The sequence below is a fragment of the Nerophis ophidion genome, linkage group LG09 (genome assembly GCF_033978795.1).
Source record: "Nerophis ophidion isolate RoL-2023_Sa linkage group LG09, RoL_Noph_v1.0, whole genome shotgun sequence".
Classification (NCBI taxonomy): domain Eukaryota; kingdom Metazoa; phylum Chordata; class Actinopteri; order Syngnathiformes; family Syngnathidae; genus Nerophis; species Nerophis ophidion.
In genome coordinates this window covers 35,313,910-35,325,981 of record NC_084619.1, presented here as the reverse complement: position 1 = coordinate 35,325,981, position 12,072 = coordinate 35,313,910, and the positions used below count along the sequence as shown (strand labels likewise).

General features: G+C 37.5%; 1 protein-coding gene across 6 annotated transcripts in view; it reads left to right on the top strand.

Annotated features, from left to right (window-relative positions):
* The window catches only part of pwwp2b (PWWP domain containing 2B), a 34,887-nt gene extending 23,354 nt beyond the window's left edge, over window positions 1-11,533 (top strand). Inside the window, exons 3-5 of one of the 6 annotated variants that reach the window (XR_009808133.1) lie at window positions 9,588-9,638; window positions 9,724-9,881; window positions 10,010-11,533. The gene's annotated coding sequence lies outside the window, so the exon portion shown is untranslated. Of the gene's footprint in view, window positions 1-9,587; window positions 9,650-9,723; window positions 9,882-10,009 lie in introns of all 6 variants that reach the window. The other 5 variants (XR_009808134.1, XR_009808137.1, XR_009808135.1 and 2 more) reach the window with 5 other exon arrangements.
* The last annotated feature ends 539 nt before the right edge of the window (window positions 11,534-12,072 follow it).

Genomic DNA, 12,072 nt, shown 5'->3' with positions numbered 1-12,072 from the left:
GACTATGTCTCCCGGCTGGCCTGGGAACGCCTCGGGATCCCCCGGGTAGAGCTGGGCGAAGTGGCTGGGGAGAGGAAAGTCTGGGCTTCCCTGCTTAGGCTGCTGCCCTCACGACCCGACCTCTGATAAGCGGAAGAAAATGGATGGATGGATGGATATGTTAAGTCTTTTGCGGGATGCTGTGAAAATATAGGTGGAATGCTGGACTATGTTGCTCAAAGCAGAATACATGTCGTAAATGATCCATTATTACCTCAAAACATTAGTGAATTAATTAAGGACATAGGGAATATTTTAAAGCATTTCTAAGCATTTATTTTTAGGCAGTGATTATTGCCATTTTAAAGAGAAATTTTTGTGTTGGCTACGTGAGCTGATATTTTTGTCAGCAACAATTTTAAGTACAGTACAGTGGTAACTTGGGTTGGGCAATATGGCGGGAAACTATATCATATGTGTTTTATATCGGATGATATCGATAATTGTTTTTTTTTTTTTAATTACCTATTGAAAATAAGGACCAGGAGAAAAATCTGTAAAATTAAAAACCTTTTTATTTAATATGCAACCTTTCTCTGGTTATAACCCCCTCTGCTATCAAGGCATAAGGGAAATGAAATGTCAATGCAACCATGGGAAACACTAAGTCAGTCAATGTAAACAACATTAAATTACATTTAACACTTAAAAATAACCTCTTAAACATAAGGTGCAAAAATAAGGAAAATGCAAGAAATGCTAAATGAAGTGTAACAAAACAGTGCAAAGCGTGAAAATGCAATCAGAGAAACCCGACAACTATTTTGAGCAGTTTTCGTGCCCGGAAGTTATGGCTGTGCTCAAGAGGAAGCGCGGCAAAGGTGGTGGTATTACCGATGTTGGTGGGGACAATTGCCTTGCATAGTTAATAACCACATAAAAAAAATTAAGAACTGCCATAAAAATGAGGGGACGTTTCCTGTTTTATCGACAATTCTTCGCTCGATGCAGCATAGAAATGGTTCACATTTCAACCATAACGGTACCAATTTCAATACAGGTTACTCAACAATACCAATTTTTGGTACTTTTGTGTCTGTTTAAAGTATATTAGTTATATGGTAATAAAATGTCATTTTTTATTGCAAAATTTAAAAAATGAGCAAAATATGATAACTTCTATCCAGTTGCTGTATGTTGTTTTATTATTATCAATTACAATTATTAAGTTTTAAGTCCAATACGTTAAATAGTTGTCATGAATAGTTTGTGGTTTTTGTTGGGCCCTAAAAGTGTTAATACTGCAAGTATTGTACTTACCAGTTGCTTGATTATAACGTTCATTGTAGTTGTAGTTTTCATTAACAAATTTTGAGGTATTGAAATCGCTGATGCTAGCAGTAAACCAAATGTATTTTAGCATCAAGCTAGTACATTTTTTTGGAAAAGTCGAGCCTGCCTTAATTTATGTTGGAGCGTTTTTGTGTCAATTTCCTTGTTGGCATTTAAAATTGCAACATTATCTAAAAATAGTTTGGCCGAGCCCACTGTCAGTGCTGCTGGAGCGATTGCCAAGTGCTGTAGTCAACAAACGAGCGTGACGTCCCGCACAACTCTGGTACTATAATATGGAACCATTGGATTTATGTGAGACGGTGGTTTTGGTCTGTGCCAAAAAAGTACTAGATTTAGTATCCATCCTTATCGCGGCATTCATTTTTAGTGTCTCTTCTAGCTCCATGCAAATAATTCACTGCGAGACAAGATGACGCAACCAAACCTAATAGTTGATACAATTAAGGGATTGGCTGTTGGCATGTCACTCCCATTGATCAGTAATCACTTTCTGGGTTGCCCGATTATCAGAGCGTGAGTTCTTTGTTAAGGCAACCAACCTTGCTGAGCAACGTCCGACTTATTCCGATAAAGACGAAAAAATTATAGTAATGTTTTTTTTAACGCAATTTTTATCGATTATGTGTGTATTGCGATATATACTTATCGTTTTCTCGCCCAGCCGGAGCGGGTACCCTTAGTTTTTGTATGCCCCACTTTTTGTATTATTCGGTTTTTGATAAAAAAATGTTGCAAACATTTTCCCCCGTTTTCATATTTCGACTTAGTTATCATGCGTAACAATTACAACTACGCACAATTACATTATGCGTAACAATCTTGATAATTTGCTTGCGTTGGGAATGTAACGATATGAACATTTCCTATCATGCTTATCTTGACCAAAATGATCACGTTCAAGTTTTCCAGACCATGACTGAACATTTAGTTTTAAGTAAATGTTAGTTTTTTTAAACAATATACTTTTTTAAATAGCTCAACACAAGATGGACATAAACAATAAGAAAATTACCCGCCTTGTGTTGGTGTCTTGCGAGATTTTGTGTTTTGTAGGAATACATAATTTGTATTCTGTATTGTTGCTGTTAGAACACTTGCATTTAGAGAAGAGGAGCTACACTTCCATGTTTAAATACCAGTTTCACGTGTTAACGACAGAAAATGTGGACTGTCACGATGATGCTTTGATTGTCAAAGATGTTTGGGAATGTAATTTGTGATATTTTTTTTACCTGAATAAATGCTTCTGATATTCTGTACATTACTTGGTTTAAAAGTTAATGGTATTCATATCACTGCATGATTTCTTTACCTTCTCTATTTATTAATGAAGTGTAATATTCAGTCTGCTAAACATTCTTTAATTGAGGACTATCTACCAGTTGTCAAAGAATATACACAATTTTTCAGCCTGACAGAATCCCCCACCTCCCCATTTTCCTCAACTGATGTACTCGTATTAATTTGTATCACAGATTACATCACAAAACCTCTTCGACTATCCATGATCGTTATGTAAGAAATTTTTTCATTTTGTTAGTGTAGATAGACCAAATGTGACGCATATCACTTCCACGGTGAAGCTGCAAGTGTGTGATTGGTTTAAGAAGAGGTTTCTTGACATGTTTTGAGGACGTGAAAGTCTTTGTTAAAGCAGTGACTCTAAATTTTCTGCCTAGCGGTTTTCCTTTCTACTGAGATTTTATTGCATTTTACAAAACCAGTTACAGTAACAATCTACATTTCATGTTATCAATGCAGTAAAATGTAATCCAAACACGGAAGTGAAGCTCCACCATTCTGAATGCAAGTGTGCCATCAGGCATTTGCTGCAGTGATGACGGCTCCTGGCGATCGTTGAGTAAAATAGTTTTGAGTTGTCTGGGGAACGACTTCCCATGGCTTTGGACCTGGGATTTCCACGATGTACCTTTTTGATTTTTCCATTTCTGCTCGCTATTTAACTCCGCTCGTAGCTTAACAGGAATGGAACGCAATTACATTTTCCCACACTGTAGAATGGACCAACGGTCAGACAGGATGCATGTGCGATAATTGCGTAACAAACTCTGTTATTTCTGGCAGACGTGGTGTTCTACACTTTTCAGAGGCCCTTGAAAACACCGTAAACATTTCGTTTTGTATTTTAGTATATAGAACGATCCCTCTGTGCACTGCTCAGAGAGCACATCTTGTTGGTTCAATTTGCAGACAGCAATGTGTTTATATAAATTTAGATCGAGGTGTGACGTCTCATAATGGAGAAAGACCTCAATGTCACTTGTTTTTATGTTAGCATTAAAGCCAGCAAGCTGTCACCATTCAGTCTTAGTCTATCAAAGTGCAGTTATCAATCACGTTTTTTGATCATTTCAATTTAAAACAGTATTACTAACCGTCAGGAGTTTTACCATGGTTATCATTAATACCGCTTATCCTTTCATCCCGAGCCTGTGTATAACTCCGTGGAATCGAGTGCTCAAGAAAAAAGTCTGACATGTTGGCCACTCAGTCCTTGTGCTTTTTTTGTTAACTGACAATGACTGCAAAATAAGACACCATGGGGCCAAAGAAGGATGTAATGTCAGCACTTTGATGAAGAAGGTGTGAAACACTATTCCTTTTGGCTACGTTCACAAAGTGGAGTAGGATGTACAATTCTGATTTTGGCATGCAGACATGATGTCATTACATCAGACGCGCTGCAGTATTGATAGAAGTAAACATGGCTCCAATTCGAGTAGGTCTCAGTTGCATTTGTGGCAATTTCAAAAATGTTATGGAACAAAATATTGCACGTAGAAGATTAGGAAGAAAGAGGGCAAGCAATCTGGCTTGTGCAGTTTGTGGGGCATTTGCTTTGACCTCTGCTGTCAACTACTTATTTTGTAACAGTATATTGCCGAATAGGGCTTCACGGTGGCAGAGGAGTTAGTGCGTCTGCCTCACAATACGAAGGTCCTGCGTTCCAGGCTCGGGATCTTTCTGTGTGGAGTGTGCATGTTTTCCCCATGAATGCGTGGGTTCTCCGGCTTCCTCCCACCTCCAAAGACATGCACCTGGGGATAGGTTGATTGGCAACACTAAATTGGCCCTAGTGTGTGAATGTTGTCTGTTTATCTATGTTGGCCCTGCGATGAGGTGGCGACTTGTCCAGGGTGTACACTGCCTTCCGACCGATTGTAGCTGAGATAGGCGCCAGCGCCCCCCGTGACCCCAAAAGGGAATAAGCGGTAGAAATTGGATGAATGGATGGATATTGCCGAATAATTATGAAATAACGTTTATTGCTTTTTGATGACATATTATTCGGATGAGCGATACATTCTGTTTTATTTCCACATACAAAAGAGGCCTGAGTAGGATTTGAAAAATTCGGAATTGCACTGATTGCACTGTTCACATCAACATGAAAAAAATCGGATACAGGTTTCATATGGAGCGATAAATCGGAATTGACCTGCCGTGTAAACAAGGCTTTCAACTCTTCCCTCCTCCCTCTGCGCATATCGTCATCTTTTCCAACTAGAGTCTTTAATAGTATATGTATTTCACATTTGCTGCATGTAAAATTATAATTATCTATAAAATGGTGTTTTTGGGTGTCTCGAACAAATGGATTATATTCACATTATTTCTTATGGAAAAATTTGCTTCGGTTTTCGTTGGAACTTTTGTGACAGCTCACAAATGAAAATTGTGGTACCATTGTATAGTACAAATTGAACATACAGTGGAACACAATGTGTTCTCTGATGCTGGTCGACCTCCAAATTGTTTTGCTTTCAAAATATTTTTTCAAAAGAAAACTAATATGATTGGATAGTTTCTAATGTCTATTGCCTTTATAAAACATTTTCACTTTACTGCCAGTATTTTAATTAACATTATTAAAAAGTTATTCATTGCATAGCAGGGTTACCTCAAGTTACAAGCTCAATTGGTTTCACGACTGTGCTCATAACTCAAAAATTCATACTGAAATTGATGCTCGCAACTTAATAACAAAATGTTTAGAGGCAGCTTGTATCACAAAATACACTTGTTATAAGTTGGGGTATTCCTAAAGTTGTGGTGCCAATGTACATAATACAATACACTTTGTAATCACACCTAACTTACATTTTTCTTTTTCGTTTATAAAAAAGGTGAAATTAAGAGTAGATCTGTCTCTCATAAAATTTCTTTACATTGGCACACATGTCAAAAGTTAATCACTGTCAAATCAGTAAAATGCAACTTAACAGTTACCTTGACATTTGGTGTTAAAGTAGTTAGTGCTAGTTGCTAATGTTATAAGTCAGCACCCCTCTATGGATTTTAATATCTTTACATCACAGTTTTCATTATGTTGACTCATCCCTGTGGATGTACTTTATTGCCACCAGAAGTGAGTAGTAACAGTACATTTACTCAAAGGTGCTGTTTGCAACTTTCTCACCGTAACATTTTTTGGCTACGTTCACACTGCAGAGTAGGATGTGAAATTCCGATTTTTTTGTAAAATCTGATGTTTTTATGTAGTCGTTCAAATTATATAAAATGCGAACTCTACTGTGAACACAGTCTGACTCGCATTCAGACATAATATAATGTCACACATGCTGCAGTGTGACACAGTGACATTTTTCAAAGCAAAAAATATAACAAGAACCCCACTGTCTAGCTTAAGTTATGTATACACAGTGAAATTAATACAGCGTAAATAATTTAAAGGTTTCGTTAGTCAGTATACCACAAATAATACACCACATTGATCACAGAACTTCAAGACAGCATTGGTCTTATTGATTCAAATCATCCACAAAATCGTTATTCACACTTTATTTAGTGATGTAAGAATTAAATGTCCATCCATACAACCATTTTGGCAATGTCTTTGACTTGTAAACCAGTGATTGAAAATAATTCGCTGCAGTCAAAAAGTTGACCAAAATAGATATTTTTTTGTATGTCTTTGACAATCACAATAACCACAAGTGTCATTTAATCTAGGGCTGGGTGATAAAACAATATCAGTATGAATCGCGATAGACACATAATCAGTATCAATAAAAATGTGATCAATACGACATTGGAAATATGTATATATATATATATATATATATATATTTTTTTTTTTTTTCTCTGTCGGAAGAAACGGGAAGTTTCGAAGGAAGATCGGTTGCATGAACAAAGGCACTCTCTGGTAACCGAGCAAAACAGGATCACTGATTAGTGGGAGTGAGACACTAACAGCCAATCAGGTAACAGTATCAACTATCACGTTTAGTTGCGCCATCTTGCTGTCCCGGGGTTGATTCTGTGCAGAATGAGAAGTGGCACTAAAATTAGTACTGCAGAGGGTGAATAAATTGTCGATAAGACAGGAAAAGTCACCTTGAGTACAATTTTTGGCTACACTACCACCCACAGTGGAGTTAGGAGCTTTCCACTGCTTTAAGTGAAGATTAACTAAGTTCTTTGATGCTTCAACCTCCCCCATGTTTTTGTGTGACCTCTTTCCATAAAGTTGTACATTGGATCCTTGCAAATGTATGGATGTTTGGTTAAAAGGGATGTTTTTACTGGAAAATCCTCACATGATCTCCAAATCCTAACTAACCTTTCCAATGACTTAGAAAGGGTGTAGTGTGCTGCACTGGGACAATACACTCCCGTGGAAACTGCCACAACCCAATAATGTGTGTGAATAATATAAAAACTGTTAGCGTATGTTCATTAATGGTTAACGGGACTCAACAGAATATATCGGGAAAGGTTTCAATGCCTAACCCATTGCTGCAGCTAAATGGGTCTAATATTTATACACATTGGTCTGTTTGACTTAAGGGTTAATGTTGTCTGATGAAACAAACTTGTTTTTGTTTCTCAAACTTTCTCACACACACAGACACACATACACAAATACACACGTTTCAACGCTTTTTTTCACCACTCAGCAGAGCGTTAATTGTGACGTTCCAACAATCATTTGGACCAAAATAACACTTACGTTTGCGTTGAATAAACTGACTGAATAATAACACATAACTTCAAATACTTCAACAGGCCGCATTTGGCCTGCAGGCCATAGTTTGGACACCACTGCTCTATATTATGAATGTGAGTGTGAAAGCCCCAAATGAGATTGGAGAGAATAGATAGATAGACTGAGTCATGGAGTTCAATATCAAAGTAGTCTTCATAAATACTGTACTTACTCACCATGAACTATTACACATGAGTAATGTGAATCATGCAATAACTCGCTATTCAATTTCATTCGGAATCCAAACATATTTCAGTGTATTACATAGTAGAAAAAATATAATAAAAATATTTCAAAATGGATTACAGGTTACAAAAGCTCCTCTTGGCTGCTGATGTATGAAATATATACAAGCAATGAGTAACTGCAGCGATTACCTAAAAACACTCTATTCATTTTTTAAAAATAAAAAGGTTTTTTTTCGATTCTTGAAAATGATCAATCGATTTAGAAGCAAAATAAATAAGAATTGCGTTTCATATGTGATTTTTTTTTTTTTTTTTCTTTTCTTTTCTTCAGCACCCCAACTAATCATTTTTCGATAACCAACAGTCATGATAATGTGCGGTAAAAATCCTGACTGACTGAAAATCGTGGTGGTTTGTTTTATCTTGATCACTTAAAAGCACTCTAAAATCTTTTACAAATTTTAACAGTACACTAAGGTTGTACTTTATACCGGTATTGGTATAGTACCACCATACTAGTGAATCATTTTCGGTACTACACAGTCTCTGAAACATACCGGTCCCGCACCCCCCCCGAGCCCTAATTTACGAGCAGAGAAGCATGTTCGGCGGCACACAATCACAGAGTACATACAAGCAGCAGACACTGTGTGTGTACAGAAAAGGGAGAACGGACGCATTTTGGCTTAAAATCTAACAATAAAGGTGAAGTTATAACACTGAAACGCCCTCAGGAAGAGATGCTTTAAGACATGGCTAGCTAGCTAGCGGCTAACATCCATCCGCCGTCGGCAGTGTTTTAGCTACTTCTAAATCACTCATCCTCGTCTCCATGGTGACAAATAAAGTATGATTCTTACAAGTATCATCCCTGCTGGATGAGGAATAGCTAAACATTCTTCACGACACCGTAGCTCACCGGCATCAAAATGTAAACAAACGCCATTGGTGTATCTACGCCTAACATCCACTGTAATGATATCAAGTACAGGCATGTATCAAATCAATACTACTAAGAGATTTTTTGACATCACAACAACATATTTTGTTTTATAAAAATGTATATTATGTTTATAATCTCAGGAATTATGTCCCTGGACACATGAGGACTTTGAATAGGACCAATGTATGATCCTGTAACTACGTGGTATCGGATTGATACCCATATTTGTGGTATCATCCAAAACTATTGTAAAGTATCAAAAAACAGAAGAGTAAGTGATTATTACATTTTAATAGAAGTGTAGATATAATATGTTAAAAGAGAATGTAAGCAGATATTAACAGTAAATGAACAAGCAGATTAATAATTAATGTTCTACCACTTGTCCTTAATAATGTTGACAAAATAATAGAATGATAAATCACACAATGTTACTGTATACATCAGCTGACTAATTAGGAGCCTATGTTTGTTTACTTACTACTAAAAGACAAGTTGTCTTGTATGTTCAATATTTTATTTAAGAAACATATGTTTAATGTACCCTAAGATTTTTTCTTCAAAAAAAGCCAATAATGCAATTTTTTTTGTTGTCCCCTTTATTTAGAAAGGTACTGAAAAGTATCGAAATAATTTTAGTACCGGTACCAAAATATTGGTACTTTACAACACTACAGTACACTATGAATGTATTAAAACACTCAAATAACAATAATATGACTCTTAAGAAGCCAAAATATTACTTAGTCTTTTTTCTGAAAAGGAAAATATGTTGTTTGTGTTGTTTATTTATTTATTTTTTTAATATATACATATGTTTTTTATAAGCACATGCAACAACCCTGTGATAACGATAATATCCATGCTAGTTTTGAAATAACATTTTCATATCGTTACATCCCTAATCCCAAACTAATGCACAGAGATTGGTCACCTCTGGAACAGGGCAAACACTATTTGTAAAAAGTATCCTTTACTGTGTTGTATACCTTTTTTTGGTGAATAATTGACATTCATACAGTTACATATATTTTTCATTGATATTTTTTGCTACCCTTTTTTAACACTTACACATTAAATGTGTTTAAAGGAAGAAAACCTCTCCATATTCCAAGTGCAACTCACTAGTTTTTCTTCAGAAGTAAGTTATTGGTAAGCATTACCAATTGCTTGTATTGTTTGTTATTGAAGGCTGACGGAACACTCCCATTTACCTCTTTTTAAAGACACGATTCATCATTTCCACATAATCAGAAGATCTCCAACAATCGGTTATGGCCATTCCTAAGTTTAGTGTTCCAAACTGTACCTTGCCGAACTCTACTGCCGAGAGGAAACATTCCATGAATGAAGATAAGGGTAGTTCCTATTGTATCTGAATACTGTAAGTGCAATCAGTGATGACAAGCATGGTGACCATCTGAATTGAAACTCTCAAAGCAACAATGAAACCTGTCTTGTTTGCCCGTTGTCTTTACTTTGTGTTTTTTGCTTGTCTTTTGTCTTCCATAGGAGGCTGGGTGCAGAAAGGAGGTCGCAGAGGTTTTTCTTCTTTCGTGAATTCTCAGACCCCGGTCATCAAGACCCAGGAGGGAATACGTGTGGTTGCCTGGGCTACTATTTATATGCTGTCCCCCCCTTCTTTCATTTCTTTTTCACAAGGCTGATGTAAAATGGCTGCCAAGGTGAGGACAAGGGAGCAAAAAAAAGGAAAAGGCCATGCACCCCATGGTATGCTGTGACTGTTCCTCCTTGTTTAATTTTCTAGGAGTGGCTAGAACGGACCAACACTACAAGAACCAGAATGTATTTATTCTCTTATTGTTTAAGAATCCACGTTTTGTCTCTGAACTTCCCAGTGTGCTAATGTCATTCGGCACAGTTTGATGGAAGGGTTTAAAAAAGTCTTACCCTTTTTGTCCACCCCCCCAGCCCCGCCCCGCCCACAGACCTACGTTTATAAAATGTGAACAGCTCCATCCAGTGAGTGGTAGTAACCTGCTCTTCTAGTGACCAGTGTTCCCTTTGTGCATGTTGATACTGATGTTCAGTCATTGTGTCTCTCCTACATTTCATTTGGAACTTGAGAGGCGTCGGCCCCTTTCTCACTCTTCTCTTCCCGTCACTTGTAATTATTTAAAGCATTAAGAAAAAGCACTTTATCTGTACCTCGGTGGCCTGCTGTAAGCTCACTGTCAGAAACACTATTACCGTGAGCTACAGCCCGATAGGCAGCAGGGGAGCTAGGAAATCATTTGTGGTTGACTATCCAACGGCCTTGGAGATATGACTAACATTTTTTGGATGGTTGCGTACACTGTATTCTCACATGGGTGTGTTTCTTTCTCAGCTCGTCTACCACACTACAAAAACCCCACATGTGACATTTCCTATTGGACAAACCTGGGTGAAATGCGTGTAAACCTTCCCTATGCAGTATCAGTTCAAGCTTTACGGTCGACTTTGGAAGAACAACAGAACATGCTGGAAGAATACTGTGAAGTCAACTACTCGTAGCCCGCGGTTATCGAGTCATTCGGCAAAGCAAACTGAAGCGCTGACCTTTTAGTGAGCTTTTGGGTTGAAAGGCGCACTGTTTGAATAAGGGAGAGGGGCAGGAGCAGAGACCACTGGTGTTGAGCACAGGCCAGCCTGTATCAAAGAACTGCACACAGTCGCCCTCGGACGAGCAGCCTGGCTAATATCCGCTTGGCCACAAACGCTTAGCTTGTGATTAAGGCGGAAGAATGAGGGACTTTTTTTTTTGTTGAGTTTTTTTCCAAGGGGAGCAGATGACGACCATTCTGGTTCTCTGCGCTATGACTGCCATCAAGCCCGGCTCGTTTTCCAGGCAGCCTTACACAGATTCTAAATGTATGTACGCCCAAAAGGGGAAACGCGTGTGAGGATTTTCCTATGTGTGTGCAACACGGCTATCAACTGTTGCCCATATTGGTCAATGTTATTGGCTACTTTGTTTTCTTTTTTGTTTTTGTTTTTTACGTGTACATAAAATAAAATATACAAGCAATATCAGTGATGTTGTGAATTGATTACTTTGACAAGATCAGCGTTATCACATGTCGGGAAATGTTTCACCAATTTTCCATTAATGGAAAATTTAATGCTATGGTTCCCTAACTCTTCACCAAGTACCATCTCAGAAAACACTTGGCCCTCCAACTACCACCATCATGACCAACATTAAAATACAGTAGTGCAGCAGGCCTAAGTATTCATTAAAACATTTCTTTTTTTAACAAGTATATATGTTTTTGGCCACTATAATATTACACACTGTGTTTGATTGTAGGGAAATAAAATATCGTAATTTAATAAAGAGATTGTTTAGTGTACCACTAGATGGAGATTGGTACCAGGGGCGTCACCAGACAGATTTCACTGGGGCACGTGCTCCAGTGTTGATCTGCAGTGCCCCAGTAAAAATTTCACCAATAAAAAAAAACGCTTCAGAGTTTTAAGTCTACATAACATAGACAACAGCACACATACTACTTAGTATGATAATTGATTGCTACTGTATTCACTCCACGTAACAATGAGCACCTGGCTAA